Source organism: Rattus rattus, chromosome 16 (assembly GCF_011064425.1).
Source record: "Rattus rattus isolate New Zealand chromosome 16, Rrattus_CSIRO_v1, whole genome shotgun sequence".
NCBI classification, from domain to species: Eukaryota; Metazoa; Chordata; class Mammalia; order Rodentia; family Muridae; genus Rattus; species Rattus rattus.
This window is the reverse complement of record NC_046169.1, coordinates 31,117,993-31,134,917: the sequence shown is the minus strand read 5'-3', so window position 1 is coordinate 31,134,917 and position 16,925 is coordinate 31,117,993. Positions and strand designations below refer to the sequence as shown.

At 46.3% G+C, this 16,925-nt stretch overlaps 1 pseudogene; it reads right to left on the bottom strand.

Annotated features, from left to right (window-relative positions):
- Positions 1-7,469: 7,469 nt before the first annotated feature.
- On the bottom strand, positions 7,470-7,939 carry LOC116885314 (annotated as a pseudogene).
- Between the last annotated feature and the right edge of the window lie 8,986 nt (positions 7,940-16,925).

Here is a 16,925-nt window from a genome sequence, read left to right as displayed (position 1 = left end):
TGAATGGAAGACCAGCTGAGACATCCAGCCTCATGAACTGCTTGCTACTGGATTCTTGGACTTTCTGTTCACAGCCGGCCATTGTTGGAGTAGCTGTACCACACCCTGTAAGTCATTCTAATAAATCCTTTATATAGCAGGCAGAGCATTCTGTAAGTTCTGTTACTGTCGAGAACCCTGACTAATACAACGCCAAATACATGTTTAGGTAGATGAGGAACAGCCTGGCTCCTCCTTGGCACACGAATGTGTCGTGGAAAAGGACAAACCCAATCCTTAAGAGATGTCAGAAAAGGTTAGTGGATCCCTGTTATCCAGAAATCAAACAAAGGCTCTCTCGCACATTTTCCTATATGAATTTGTTCTTGTCTAAGTCAACAAAACCATGCTGAGTAAGCACTCTATGACGGCGCTACACCCTTAGCCCTTGGTCCTCGTTCTCCTGTGTGTTTGTGGGTGTGGCATGCATGTGGGTGACATGTGTACACACTCAGGTGCTCCTGGAGGCCACAGGATTCATGCTGGGTGTTCACGCTCTCCTCCGTGTTCCCTCGAGGCAGGGTGTCTCTCTCGTGGAACCATGACTTGGACTCCTTAACTGCAGGGCCCAAGCAATCCTCCTCTCTATGCCCACAGCACTGGTTTATAGGCACAACTACCGTGAGGCCTGGCTTTTAACATGGCTTTTGGGGATTTGAACTCAGGTCTTCACACTTGCTTGGCAAGAGCCCAGACCTGCTGAGTCCTCTCCCCAGCCCGAAGTCCTTAGGGTTTTGTTTGTTGTTGTTGTTGTTGTTGTGTTGTTTTGTTTTGTTTTAAGATAAGGCTTTGCTATGTAGCACAGGCTAGCCCTTGAACTCAGGCTCCTCATGACTCATGCTCCTGAATGTTGGGGTTACAGACATGGGCCATCACAGCCTGTGGCGTGACAAATAATTCTGAATACAAAAATCTAATATTCGAGTTTAGTGATTCCATAAAGAGCTGAACATAGACTCGTCCCACGAGTCATCAGTTCTGCTTCTAGGCACACGCCCTGTGGCTGAGGGGAATCACTCAGGACTGTTTGAGCAGCAGTTAACCAGAGCGGTTAATAAGTAAAAACTAACAGGATCTGGGAGGAGCTGGGAAGGGAAGAATATGGTGAAAAGATACTGTATAAATTCCCCCCCCCAGAAAAATAACAATATTGTCTGAGTAAAAACAACCTGAAGGAATGAAGGGATTTTCTCTTTTAGACATGGTGTCACAATGTAGACCAGGCTGGCCCATAACTCACTATGTAGATCAGGCTGGCCTTGAACTCACGGGATACTACTACTTCCTCCTCCTCCTCTGCCTCCCCCCACCCCCATTTTCCATTCCCTTCCTTCTCTTTTCCATTTCCTTTCTTTTCTTCCCTTCTGAGTCTCAATCTCAGGTTTGGTTTGATTGAATACTACCAATGCGTCCATATTTCATTTGGAAAATATTCTACTGGGAATGACATCTTGGTCAGGAAGCCAGGAAAGGGGGAGAATGGAACGTTTAAGGAAAGACAGAGCTGGGACTGGCAGAGATGGGCTAAACCAATGGTGGAGGCATTACGGAAATCTTACTTTTGGCTTTGTTGGTGTGGAATTGCAGGCTTTCCCTACCCTGAGGCATTGATTTGGTCCTCATCCTGCAGCTCCTCAGATAAGATACGAAGGACAAAGTCCACAGACTTCAGCTCCCTGGGGGTGAGCCAGACTGGCAGGCAGATGTGCCCTGTACCTGCAGAGTCCAGGATCCTGCCGTTCTCTGGGGTAGCCTTTGCTGGCCCAGGTTCCCCTGGGTTGGCTATGGTGACACTGCAAAGCAGAGTGACTCTGTAACCAAGCACAGAGGAATCCCACCTTGTAAGCCCAAAGCCAGAATCCCACAGCCAAGACGTGAAAGACGGGAGCATTCGTTGCCCACAGCAGGCAAGGAGACCACAGGGTTATTTCTAAAGTGACACCCTGTGGGACAAAGAGGCATAAGGGCGACACATGTATTTCTCAGCACGCTCCCTTTAGGAGTTCGTCCTGCACACGCTGAGCTAAGGAGTGCATTCTTGAATATGTTCAGTTTAAGGTCCCGATTTTACAAAGAAAAGAGAGTGGAAGGAATTTAGGGTGTGCTTACCTCCAAGTCGTGGAGATCAAAGGAATGGACAATAACACCTCAAGCCATTATCACCTAAGTCGTTTGTTTGACTTTTATTCTAGGTTTGGGCGCTTTGCCTGCATGTATACATGTGTATCTGGTGCTATCGGATGTCAGGAGAAAGGGTCAGACCTACTGAAACTGGGGTTACAGATAGTTGTAAACCACCACGCTGGTGCTGGGAACCGAACCCAGGTCCTCTCGAAACCAGCAAGTGGCCTTAACCATTGAGCCATCTCTCCAGCTTGCTTTGTTCCTATTGCTTTGGCTTTCATTTCCCTTCTTAGACGGACCTAGCTATCCTGCCTTGCATGTGTATCTGTGCAGCGTGTGCACGCCTGGTGCCCGAGGAAGCAGCACGGGCATCCGTTCCGAAGACAGCATGGCTGGATTCTCTGCATCTGGTGTCACGGCTTGTTGTGAGCTCCTATGTGGACGCTGGGAACCAAACCTGGGCTCTCTGGGAGAGCAACGAGTTCACTTAACTACTAAGCTGTCTCTCTGGCCTCTTGGTGTTTTGTTTGCTTTTAAACACACTTTATTCACTCTGCGTGTGTGTGCCTGGCTTTACATGTACCATGGTGTATACATGTGGTCAGAGGACAACACATTGATCGAGTCAGCTCTCTCCTACCAGTGTATAGCTTCTGGGGGCAGAACTCAGTTGCCCAGCTAGTGACAAGCACCTGAGGTGACACTGAGCCATCTCTCTGGCCCTGCCAGAAAGTCTTAGCTGAGGTAAAAGAGAGGCTCCTTTGAAGGTGCATTAGCCCCAGAGGCTCCCCCTAAAGGTGTGTGTCTTGCTTGCTTGGCAAGTTGGGAAACTGCCACACCAGTCAGTACAGTGGGCTATCACTGTGTTTTGCTGGGTGAAGACTTCTGAATGGAGCCCAGAGGCCCCCATCAAGAAAGGGTTGGGATGGACTGACTGTTCTGGAAATGAAGGAGGCACCTTGAGGAAAGCGGGCAGCCGAAGCAGCTGTCTGAGAAACAGATCCACACACGGAATCGGAGCAGAAAGGGGTGAGGAGAGCAAACAGAAGGTTTTAGAAGAAGGCGGAGTCCTCTTGGGAAACCGACTCCAACTAACTTGGATCTACAGAAACCTACAGTTACAAAATAAATAACTGGATGGGTACGCGGGTCTTGTTTTACGATGGGATTGGTGAGACAGATTCCTTTCAATAGCATTTGAGTGAAATTGCTGGAGGCTGACTCTTCTGTCTTTGAGATAGACGCCGTGACCATAGCAACTCTTATAAAGGAAAACGTTCGACTGGGGCTGGCTTACAGTTCCGGAGACTTAGTCCATTATCATCATTGGAAGACATTTGGTGTGCAGGCAGACATGGTGCTGGAGGAGGAGCTAAGAGTTCTAGAACTTGATCTACAGGCAGCAGTGGGAGACTGACATACTAGGCCTATCTTGAACATAGGGTACCTCAAAGCCTTCCTCCAACAAGGCCACACCCACTCCAACAAGGCCACACCCATCCCAACGAGGCCACACCCATCCCAACAAGGCCACACCCACTCCAACAAGGCCACACCCATCCCAACAGGGTGATTTCCTCCTTCCTACTACTCCTTGTGGCCCAAGCATTCAAATACAAGAGTCTAGGGAGCCATTCCTATTCAAACCAACACACTATGTAACCCAGGCTGAACTGAAACTTGTTATGTTGCTCAGGCTGGTCTTGAACTTACAATTCTCCTTCGAAGACAGAGGAGCTATCCAGAGCTCTGCTCTGAGCTACATAGACCTGTCTAGAATTCATCTTGGTTTTCTTATGCGTGAAAGGAGAGATTGGGTCTGAATATGATCTCTTGGGTCCTCTTCATTTTAAAATGCTCTCTCCACTGTAAAATAAAAAGTTCGATTTATACTTGACATTAATATATAGAATTAAAGATAACAAAAACACTACAAGTCAAAGCGGGTAGACAAAACCAAAACGGAGCTTCCAACAGAAAGAAGCCTGCGGCTCTACAGGATTCATCAGGAAACTGGAAAGCTGAGAAAAGTAATCTAATCACTGAGCTTGGCACGCTGAAGAGCGGTGGCAACGATCGTAGGAAATCAGAGGGAAATACTAGGGTGGAAATCCGTGAAATGAAAATTTCAGAAAGCCAAAAGCTGATCTCATAAAAAAAGACTATGAAGATAGAAGGGTTTCAGAGGTGTGTCTAGGAAAAAAGCACAGAAGAGACTTTCTAAAGCACCAAGACTATTACAGACACTCATGGTGAGGAACCCGAGCGGTTTTCCCTGGCCGCTCTGACTCATCTGCATTGTCCGCTGTCTGCCTCTTGGCACTGGAATAAAAGCTCCCAGAGACAAGGACTTTTTGTCTCCTTCGTTCACAGAGAAACCGAGGCCCAGCCGTGGCTAGCACGGGCCACAGCTGAGCATCTTCTGCATACATACATGCAGGCCTCCACTAGGCCGACATACTGAGGCTGTGCAGGCCCCTCCTAAACGAGCCTTTCTGTTCGTCTCTGGCGGCTCTGCCCAGCTAGAAGAGAAAGTGGAACTAGGGAAAGGTCAGGGGATCAGGGTCTATCAATGGCTCATTGTCACTGAACCTTGCTTGTTGCTCGGAGCCACTGGAGAACTATGAATGCCTGGCTCAGAGAGACACGACTGGGCACGTCATACGTCAGAGACGCAAAGAAGGAAAATAAGAGGTTTCTGAACATTTTTAAATGCTGAATTACCGTATAATCAAGTGAATGTATGCCCAGGAAAAGAACAGAAAACGCATTCAAGGGGTCCCGTGGGTTGTGTTCATAACAGCATGGCTTACGAAGGAGGGAAGCAAGCCAGTGTCTCCCAGTGAATCAATGGATAAACAACATGTGGCAAAGCCACCCGATGGAATGGCATTCGGCCACGAAAAGGGCAGAATATTGATTCACACAAAAACAGTGGATAAATCTCAAAGCGCCGTGTTGAATGAAGAAACATGCCAGGTCACACATCACAAACCTATTTATAGGAAATATCCAGAAAGGATAAGTCCATGGAAACAGAGAGAAAGCCAGAGTATGGGTTGTCAGAACCCAGGGGACAGGAAAACGGGGGCTGACGGTTTTACGGAAACAAGGCTTCTGTTCGGGGTAATGAGGCTTAGCACGTGATACGCATTTGTAATCCTGGCACTCAGGCAGAGGCTAAGCAGGAGAGTTACAAGTTCAAGGCCTGTAGGTTGATGGCTTTATGCAGGAAGGCAGGTACAGAATAGAACGAGGCCTGTCATTGGACGAGAAGGAAGGATGGGCAGGACAAAAGTTTTAGGAAAAGGAGAGGGACCCAGAACAGGAGGGAGGTGGATCATGGAGAAGGAGCTGGGAGAACATGGCGGCAGATGTTAAGATTCTTCTCTGCATGGGTTGGGGATTTAGCTCAGCGGAAGAGCGCTTGCCTAGCGAGCGCAAGGCCCTGGGTTCGGTCCCCAGCTCCAAAAAAAAAAAAAAAAAGATTCTTCTCTGCGCATAGTTACAGGCTGTTATGACTATTTTTAAGGGATGGGTGTGTACAGGACTTTGTGCTGTCTAGATGGGCAAATTATATCTTATCAATTAGATCAGAGGTTATCGTGTGGTGCGTTCTTTCATGTGGAGACTTAATTGAGTTCAAGAGAATATGTGGTGGTGGGACGCGCCAAGCCCACCACGGAATTGGGATGTGTGTGTCTGGTGTGGTAACAACCTGCGAAGGGAACTTCGAGTGAAAGCAAAAGAGCGCGGCTCGAGGACCGCCTGGGTCAGAGAGTACTTGGGGGCAGGCAGTATGGAGCCGCTGAGATAAATTAGCGTGCCATTTTCCTTTTTTACCGCAACAAAGGCCAGCCTGGGACACACAGGAAGACCATGTCTCAAAAATTAAACAGCCTAATTTAATACTTACATTCTGAGGAATGGACAGTGGGAAAATACTAGTCTCAAACCATTATGTGTCTGTACTAGCAGAAGTCTGTGTTTACAGTGAAAACCCTGCAATTTATCATATACAAGAGCCTCTCCGGTTAAGAGCACTGACTGCTCTCCCAGAGGTCCTGAGTTCAATTCCCAGCAACCACATGGTGGCTCACAACCATCTGTAATGGGATCTGATGCCCTCTTCTGGTGTGTCTGCTGGTTACAGTATGCTCATAAAAATAAAAAAAAATAAATCTTTAAAAACAAAACAAAACAGGAGCCTCTCGTCTGAGATAACCCAACCGCGGATCCATAACATGGCGTGCTTCTTTTGAATTAATTTGGGGTTGGTGCGTGTTCAGAAACCTTTCCCTGTTGCCATTTTCCCCCCACAAAGCCTACATTGAACTCTGCAATCCCTGGAGAATAATAACCACAGTTTAGGAAGTTCTTCTGATAGTCTGTTAATATTTCTTTAATTCATGTGTTGGAAAGAATCGAGTTGTTTTTGAAAAAAAAAAAAGTTTCCAGCCAAGAATATGCTTTATTCTAGTTCACCAATAGAAAATAGACTTACTGGGGTTGGGGATTTAGCTCAGTGGTAGAGCGCTTGCCTAGCAAGCGCAAGGCCCTGGGTTCAGTCCCCAGCTCCGAAAAAAAAAGAAAAGAAAAAAAAATACACTTACTGATGGAATTTTAACATATTAAGTATTGGACCTCTATTCTGCTCCAGTCACAGCCAGAGTGTTCCCCTGCGTGCAAGGGTGAACAGGGACATGTTGGCAGCAAGCCTCTTGCGTATCGCTGACTCTCGCTCGGTGGTCGCTTATGTGATGTTGCAGCCATATGAACAATGCCAACCAGCCAGGGCTTCCAGGGACTAAGCCGCTACCCAAAGACTATACATGGACTGACCCTGGGCTCCAACTGCATAGGTAGCAATGAATAGCCTAGTAAGAGCACCAGTGGAAGGGGAAGCCCTTGGTCCTGCCAAGACTGAAGCCCCAGTGAACGTGATTGTTGGGGGAAGGGCGGTAATGGGGGGGGGATGGGGAGGGGAACACCCATATAGAAGGAAAAGGGGAGGGGTTAGGGGATGTTGGCGTGGAAACCGGGAAAGGGAATAACATTTGAAATGTAAATAATAAATACCCAATTTAATAAAGACGGAAAAAAAAAAGACGGGGAAGGAGTAGGGAAAACCTGGGGGTGCGCCTAAAATCCCAACACTCGAAAGGCTAAGATAGGAGACCTGTTGGGGGTTCAAGGTTAGAGTGAGGTACAAAGTGGGGTTTGTTTTATTATTTATTTATTTATTTACTTATTATTTACTGTAGTTTTGTGGTTTCATTTAAACACAAAACATCCATGCAGGCCATCTATTCATCTTCTCCACTGCGTAGGCTGGCGCTGGGATTGGTGACTCTGAAGGTCAGCTGTGCCGCTCTCTCTACGATGGCTTTTCGGTTCTTAGAGGACACACCGTGAGCAACCTCAGCCCAGTCAGATTTGTTGCCCACCAGCAGCACTTCCAGCTCCTTGACATTGTGTACCAGAAACTTCCGGAAGCCGCTAGGCAGCACGTGATTGGTTTTCTTGTTGCCATGGTAACCAATGTTGGGCATCAGGATCTGGCCCTTGAATTTTTCTCTGCACTCTATTGCTGATACCTCTGGGTTTCTGCCAGTTCCTCTTAATTTTGACATATCAGTCTGACTGGGGTGGGAGGAACTTCTTGGTTCTCTTTTTGATGATCTCAGGCTTCACCAGAGGCCAGAGGGCAGCAGCCATGATGCCACAAAATGTGGCAACCGTCTCATTGGTAGTACAGGGGAAGAAGGTGGTTTTTGTTTTATTTTAGAAATTTTTGAGACAGGCCCTTACTACATAGCCCTGGCTGGCTAGGAATTCTGTACATACATCAAGCTAGCCTCAAACTCTTAGAGACCAGCCTGCTTCTGCATCCAGAGTACTGTATTTAAAGGGATGCGCGGCCATACTGGGCTTACTGGGTGATTTTTAAGACTCTGGGCTATTGAGTGAGAATTTTTGTCTCAAACTAAATAAATGAGCCTGTCATTTGGTAAAGTGCTTGCAGTGAACAGAAGAACCTGAGTTCGGATTCTAAGTTTACTCATATAGAAAGTCAAGCACAGAGGGGCAGACTGTCATTCTGCAGCTGACAGGGGAGGCTGACAGGAGGATCCCTGGGGCTGCCTGGCCAGCCCTTCTAGCCAATCAGTGAAAGGAAAAAACAAAAAACAAACGGAAAAGCAATTGATGAAGACACCCAATGTTGACCTGGTCTCCACATTCACATGAACCCTCCCGGCAAATTCTAAAACCCTAAGAGAATTCTTTGGGATTAGCCTGGGTTGTAGCATGTAGTTTCTACTATCCTGATTTAAGCTCTAGTCGGACCCTGCTATCAGCCCTGCCCAGGTTCCCTTGGGTTCGCGGATGAAACACACACACACACACACACACACACACACACACACCGAGACACACATACATGTTTATACATGCTCACACATGCTCATACACGTGAGTGCACACACACACTTTATCTTTTTTTTTTTTTGGTTCTTTTTTTTTTTTTTTTGGAGCTGGGGACCCGAACCCAGGGCCTTGCGCTTCCTAGGCAAGCGCTCTACCACTGAGCTAAATCCCCAACTCCCACTTTATCTTATTTTTAATATGCTTTTAGCTCAATACCCGGGCTTTCCCAAGCCTCCCTCCACTATCGCACCCTTCTTTCCACTCCCATCTCAACATCGACCTCTAAATCTGCCCTCACTTTAGTTACTCAGTTACCTTTAGTCATAGCTCAGCAGTCCTGCCTCGTCTGTCCAACCATTGGCTGCTTGATTGATCATCTTTATTGGTCAATCAAGAACCAACTGGGGAACAGGACCTTGAGCATTCATTTCCGATCAGAGCGTCAGAACCAACCCATATATATATATATGCAGGCTTAGAGATTATTCTTACCTACATTCAAATAACCAAAACCCAAAAATAAAATGTGGTTGAGGGTTCCATAGTCTTGTGATCCTTCTCTCTTAGCTGCCAGCTTTAACAACTATTTTATCTTAGGACAGAGATGGAGAGAGGCCCAAGAAACAGGAAAACCAAGGCGACTCGAAGGGCTTATCAGATATAATGAGTTTGAGTTTTTATCATCAGTAAAGCAAGAGTCTGAATACCAATCGCTACTATGATGCTTTGCAAACAGAAATTGTTGCTAAGAGCCAAAGGAGCCTGGGTCCCCAGTGTGTCTAGGTCAGGGCAGTTAGAGGCTGTTTACTTTGCTAACAATGGCTGAGGGACTGGAAAGAGTAACACAGACTCCCTTTCTATTTGTCTTCAGACCAAAAGCAAACAATTAAAAAAAAGCAGATGGGTTTTTATAAGGAGATGAGCCCCGTCCAAGGCACACACAACTCCCATAGCCTTGTTTTGTTTTGGTTCAAATCCTCCCCTAAGTTTGAAGCTGTACTGACAGGAGCACAAGATGTTCACCTTGAGAAGCTACACTTCCTGTTGGCTCTTGCAACAGCCCTTCTTTCCCAGAAGATCTAGATCAGCTTTAAACAGTCCGTACTCCACTTAGCTACCATTTCCAGAAGGAAACACAAAATGCTTGGAATGGACAAGGGGACATGGGGTGGGGTCAATCAGTTACCCTCAACCTTAGTTTTTGAGTCAAGGTCTCTCCCTGAACTTGGAGCTCACTGGGTTACCTGAGATGTCCAATAAACACCAGGGATCCCCACGTCTCTGCTTTTCCCAGTGCTGGGTTTGCAGACACACTCCATTCTTGGGTGTAAGGGATCTGAATCCATGATGTTATATTTTCCAAGACAAGTACTTTGCCAAGTGAGCCATCTCCCCAGCCCCCCAAACTCCAGATTTTTAACCCTATCCTCCCTAAAAGAGAATACATTCTTCTAGGTGCTTTCTTGAAGTTGGCTAGATTAAGTCAAAATGTCAGCAATCACTCCCATTTACATTCAGGCTTTCTTTTCTTTTCTTGGAGGGAGCAGGATCTCACCCCGTGACCAAGCTGGCCTGACTAACAATCCTCTAACTCAGCCTGCAGGGTCCTGGAACTGTAGGCATACACTACACACCTGACCTCGGCATCTGCTTCTCCAGTGTGAGCACTAAAAGTGCCCATAGCCCAGGGGAGACTAGACAGCTAGTCACCTAAGGCTGCCCGTCATTGGCAGCCGAACCTTACCCAACAGGCACACCCTAAGTGGGATCGGCACTGTAAGTTTTCAAGGGGAATCTGTGTAGCTTCGGTGTAGTTCACAGCCTTTGACTCTGGGCTGTTCCCTCTTAGCACTTCATTTTCTCTGTTACGTGATTCTGTAATTCCCCACCCATCAGATAGGAGGAATGCTGGCAGAACAGAAATCTGCCAATGGGCTTCTGCCTACAGTATATAGGGAACGTTTACATCCCAAAGAGACAACCATCTTTTAAAATAAATGAAAAGAGCTGAGCGGACATTTCTCCAGCAATGTACGAATGACCAATAAGAACATGAGAGGAAGCATCACGTGGTGTCTGTCCTTATGATGTTATCAATCACTATGAAAATGCAAATGAAACAGGTAAACACATATATATCCAAGTATCGGTGGATTATATCCATATTAGTTTATTTCGGGGCAACTAAAGGATGTTAAAGATTTATTTACTTTATGTGAGTACACTGTCCCTGTCTTCAGACATACCAGAAGAAGGCATCTGGTCTCATTACAGATGGTTGTGAGCCACCATGTGGTTGCTGGGATTTGAACTCAGGACCTCTGCAAGAGCAGTCAGTGCTCTAACCACTGAGCCACCTCTCCAGGCCCTAAAGAATGTTAAATAGTGATGATATATTTAGCCTCTTTGTGCCAAGTGAGCGAACCTTCCATCTTTAAATGCCTAGGCATTCCGGTATTCTTTTGTGAGCGACACTTGGGAGCAGTGGTAATTGTTTCTTTTGACAAGCCCTTGTGGCTGTATACCACAGTGGCAAATGCCAGCCTTTGAATGCTCAACAACCAAATGACACCCTAAAGCATACCTGGGTGTGTCAATGGCCCCAGACTCTTGGCTCTGCTTTTTTATAGAGATCCATTTCTTTTTATGGACTGCTAATTTATTTATTGCTTCTTACTATTAGCTGCCTCAGGCTGTGCCTCCCACTTCTGCCTAATTTTCTGCATTCATACAAACATTTGTTCTAACACCTACATCTCTGGTGACATTTTCAATCTGTTGGATCCTAGCACCAACAACCAGCGTTTTTTTGTTTTTGTGTGTGTGTGTGTGTGTGTGTGTGTGTGTGAGAGAGAGAGAGAGAGAGAGAGAGAGAGAGAGAGAGAGAGAGAGAGAGAGAGAAGGTTTTGCATAGCCCAAGATAGCCTCAAACTTCATAGGTAGTCAAGGATGCCCCTGAACTCTGGATCCTCCGACGCTATCTCCGAGTGCTGGGATTACAGATGTGTGCCGAGGTGCCCAGCGCCCTGTTTATGTGATTCTAAATTTTAGAAGGCTTACATTTAGAGACAAGTACTCAGCAGTAAAGTACTTGCTCTGCCTGGGTTTGATACTCAGCACGAACATTTACTGTAAGGTTATATAGGCAGGCTCTTTCCAGAACAAAAGCGAACCAAGAGGGCAGGGCAAGGATGTGGGACCTCAGCAGAAAGCCGGACACCCTATTCTCAGCCCCGCTCTCCTATGCTAATCTGTTTCACTTTGGCCTTTACAGCCGGCCTTTCCGCCCTCTTCTGTAGGTGACGCTTATGTCAACGGTTCCAGATGCCTGCAGAGAACAAAGAGCTCCCTATACCAAACGCCCAAGAGACTCAGACTGGTCAGGCTTGGGGCAGGCTGCCATCTGTGACCCAATCAGCTGTGGCCAGGGGGATAAGGTCAAACAACAATAAAAAAAAAAAAAAAAAAAAAATGGCTGCCGGGCCACCCATGGGAAAGGGACAAAACAAAAAAAGGGAGGGAAGAAATGGCTTAGCAACTGACATAGAAACCAAATATTCATATTCACTATTTAAACTGTTTTACCTAAAATAAACACACCCTTTGTGAGGTCTTGGGGAGTGCACTCTGTGAGTAAACAAGGGTTCTGGGGCTGCTGTTTTAAGTTACCAACCTTTTGTTTCTCCTCCTGCCTTGACTGTTTACTCCTGACTCCTCCTTTACTATTATTACTAGGCAGATATAACACAATGCCACGACATTTGATCTCTCAAAAGGTACTACTTGGCAGGTGAGGTGGTAGGTGCTTGTAACCCAGGCACTTGGAAGGCAGAGGCAGAAAGGATACAAGTTATCCTCCACTAGAAAGCAAGTTTAAGGCTAGCCTGGGCTACATGAGATCCTGTCGCAAACAAAATATATAACCTTTTTTAAAAATTATCTAGGAGGGTAGGGAGATTCCTGCCCTGAAAACATAGGACCTGAGTTTGCTCCCCAGAACACGCATAAAAACTAGACGTGGCAGCATACACCTGTAATTCCAGCACTTGGAAGGTGGAGACAGGTGGATTCTTGGGGCTCACTAAACAGTCAGCTTAGCCAAACTGGCAACTCTTCAGTTGTAGTGGGAAATCTTGTCTCAAATACCCATGTGGGAATCCAGGTAGTGGTGAAGCACGCCTTTAATCGCAGCACTCAGTAGGCAGAGGCAGACGGGGTCTCTGCAAGTTTGAGGCCAGCCTGGTCTACAGAGTTCCAGGACAGCCAGGAATACATACTGAAAACTCTTGTTTAGAAAAATCTCTCTGGCTTCTACAAGTACATACTTGTACTGGCATAAACATAGCATGTACACACACACACACACACACACACACACACACCCTGCCCCAGAACTTGTGATCCTCCTGCTGCCTGGACTCCCAAGAGCTGGCGTTACTACACTACCATGCTCGGCCATGGGTCTTGGCAGAAGCTTCTCCATTCATTTCATGGGAGACAATTAGGTTATCTTCTTCCTGGTTTTTTGTTTTTTTTTTAAAGATTTATTCATTTATTATATATAAGTACACTGTAGCTGTCTTCAGATACACCAGAAGAGGGCATCGGATCTCATTACAGATGGTTGTGAGCCACCATGTGGTTGCTGGGAATTGAACTCAGGACCTCTGGAAGAGCAGTCAGTGCTCTTAACCACTGAGCCATCTCTCCAGCCCTTCTTCCTGGTTTTTTTTTTGTTTGTTTGTTTGTTTTTGGTTTTTTTTTTTTTTTTTGTTTTTTTTTGTTTTTTTTTTTTTTTTTTTTTTTTGGTTCTTTTTTTCGGAGCTGGGGACCAAACCCAGGGCCTTGCGCTTCCTAGGTAAGCGCTCTACTACTGAGCTAAATCCCCAACCCCTCTTCCTGGTTTTTTATAAGTGCTGCTATGAACATTCCTATGAGGTTTGGTGGAAACAATCTTTTTTTTAAATCTCTGTAGCATAGGGTGTGGTGTCTGTAATCCCAGGGCTCAGGAGGCTCCAGGAGGAAGGAAACTGCAAATCCCAGGCTAGTGTGGGCTGCAGCGTGAGATGCCAGGACCCTCTCTCCTGGCCACCACCGCCAGATCCCTTCTGCTCTGCATGCAACCGGTCCACCCAGCCAAGTCTTTCACATCTGTCTCCAGGGTCTAGCCTTGGAAATGGATGGAACTATGAAAGAGATGATACTGAGGGGTGCTAGAGAGATGGCTCAGTGGTTAGGAGCACTGACTGCTCTTCCAGAGGTCCTGAGTTCAATTCCCAGCAACCACATGGTGGCTCACAACCATCTGTAACCATCGTCATCATTTTAAAACGACAAAAATCTCTCTGAAATAAATACTCAGGACTGGATTTGATGGATTGAGAGTGGTAATTCAGTGTTCACCATTGAATCACCTGAATCACTCCTCCTCCAGGCATCCATTCTTAAAAAATTATTTATTCAGTGGGTGTGGGCAGTGTGTTTGCATGTTATATCCTCACAGCAAGTGCTTGCCTGATGCCCGAGGAGGGAACAAATCCCCTGGGACTAGAGTTACGGTCCATCTTTAAAAAAAAAAAAAAACAAACAAACTAGATTTTATCGTGTGTAGGAGTGTTTTGCCTGTGTGTATGTATGTGCACCTCGGGTATGCCTGTTGCCCACTGAGGGGGAAAGACGATGCCAGATCCAATGAGACTGGAGTCACACAGGTGGTCGAGAGCCTCCGTGCGGTGCACGGAGAGTCAAACCCGTCAGCACTCTTATTTGCGGAGCCAGCTCTACAGCCTGAAGGCCTATCTTTTTTACAAAGCGTTGCGAGTAGGGACGAAATGGTATTTCAATGTGACCGTGTACCTTTTTTTGTTTCTCTAACGACTAATCACACTGTGTACCTTTCGGAGTCCTTCCTAACCATGTAACCCTGGCGGGACTCCAGCTTGTAACGCAGCCAAAGATGATCCTCAACTCCTGGTCCTGCTCCACCTTCCAAGCGCTGAGACTACAGGTGTGCACCTGGGTGGGCGAAGGCTTGTTCGACTTTCTATTGCCTGTTTTTATATCGTGTAACCGTTTTAAGTAACAGTACTTGGAATATTCCAGGTTCTGAGCTTTTATGAGAGGTGCGCTTCCTCTGTTTTATGAGGTCTTTATACTGACTTGCCTCTTTTGAGGCCAAAACTGTAAATCGTGACAAAGTACAGGTACGTTTTTTTCCCTTTTGTTTTGTTTTCTGTGCTTCTGTTTTATCTTTTAAAAAGGGGGGAAAATCGTTTCATAATTCAAGGTTCAAAGTTCTGTACCTAGGTCTTTATTGAAGAGGTTTGAGCTCAGATATTTGTGCCCTTTGTGGCTGTTAGATTTAATTTTATATAACATGGGAGCAGGCATTCAACTTCCGTCTTTTGCAAGAGGCTATCCTCTGGCTGGAGTCATCTGTTGAAGCCTACTCTTTCCTCCTTGGATTGTGCTGGCATCCTTACTGAAAAACTCTTACTGAAAAATCCCTGAGTTGCTCAATACCAACCACGCTCAGTCAAGCACATGACAGACAGAAAAAGCAACTGAACTCGATTAAAATCTGAGATGCGGGGGCTGAAGAAATGGCTCAGGCGTTAAGCTGACACGCTGTCCATGCTGAGGACCAAGGTTCACGTCAAGCACTCAGGTCAGGTGGTCCACACACAGCGCTGCAGCTCCAAGGAATCTTCTCCTGGCCTCTGTGGGAGAACGCACGAAGCCCTCCCAATAAAGGGTTGGGGAAGTGGCTTGGTGGTTAGGAGTGTACTGCTCTTCCAGAGAGCATTGTGGCTTTTGCTTACTGTGTAAAGATTATCCCTGTATTATTCAAATGCTGTTCCCTGGGCTCTTATCTCTGTTGCAGTCAGGACGTTGGCACTGTAAATGCTTATTCTAAGATTCTCCATCTTGGTTCTTCTTTTCTTTCCCACCCCCACCCCCCTTTACAAAACCGTTGTCCCCGCCTTACTTTTTACTGTCCAATTACAGGCCTCGCCTGAACTTGTGCCGGCCCTCACCTGCATATAGACATCAACTTACATCCTCCCGTCTCAAGTGTATGTAAACATTCCTCTCCATTTAGTCTCTTTATCTGTCAATAAAAGCTGATCAACCAATAAAAACTGAGTAGAGAATAGGGCTGGGCTTCTGCCAGTGGGGGAGGGTGGCGTGGGGAGGAGGGAGGGGGAGGAGGGAGGCAAAGAGTAATCACCACCTGGAGAGGGTCCAGGAGATACCATGAGAGCAGCTTGAAGCAGAGACAGCCAGAGCAATAGTAAAAATCCAAGTATCTGGGGGATTTTGGCTGGGAGACAGGCAGATTATCTTAGAGAATCAGAACGGATTAAGAACTGCTTAGATACTGTGCTGCAAAGCCTATTAAATGAATCTAATAGTTTCCGTCTCATTTGAGAGCTGGCTAGGATAGAGAAGAAAACCTTAACACTTGTGAAAATGGCTCATGACACACATCAGGTAGTTTATGACTGCCCACAACTCCAGTCCCACGGGATCCAGTGTCCCCCGGCACATGTGTCATACGCACACAAGTACCCGTAACAGAAAATAAGTCCTTTAAAAATGAATACATGATTTTTTTAAAGATATCACAAAATAAGAAGCAGTCAGGGCTGGCAATGTAACTCCAGAGCCTTTGTCTTGCATATGAAAACGCAGAATGATTAAGAGGGGAATTAAGGAAATGTCACGTGGCTTCTTCTTGTGTCTCAGAATTTTTGTAAACAATGTATTAGGAGGGGGCGGGCACATACCATGGCACACGTGGAAGACATTCATGCAAGTTTGTTCTTCTTCCACCACGGGGGTCCTAGGGATTAAACTCAGGTTGTGAAGTTTGCCAGTATCTATGCCTACTCACTGACTGTAGAGGGAAACAGGGTCTCACTCTATACTTAGAACTCGGTATACAGACCAGGCTGGTTTTGAACTTGTGCCGATCCTCCCAGCTCTGCTTTCAGACTGCTGGGATTAGAGACGCCATACCGGGATGGTATGTTTTTAAGACTAAGCCATAGATTAAAACGTATAATCATTCAAATCGCATGATGAGTCTCTGGTAACACGGCGCTATGATTTGTGTGTGAAGAGTTCTCCTAAAGCCTTCATGTGTTGAAGGGTTCTTCCCCACACGGGAGATAGAACACTTTGAGAGGACTGGATTCTGGGAGCGATATGAGCGAATCCTAACATTGGGAGATGGTACAAAGGAGGGGAAGCCAGTTGGAGTAACTAATTCACTGGAAGCTGGTGTTGGAAAGACACGTCTTGTCCCCATGCCTTTCCATAAGGTCAAC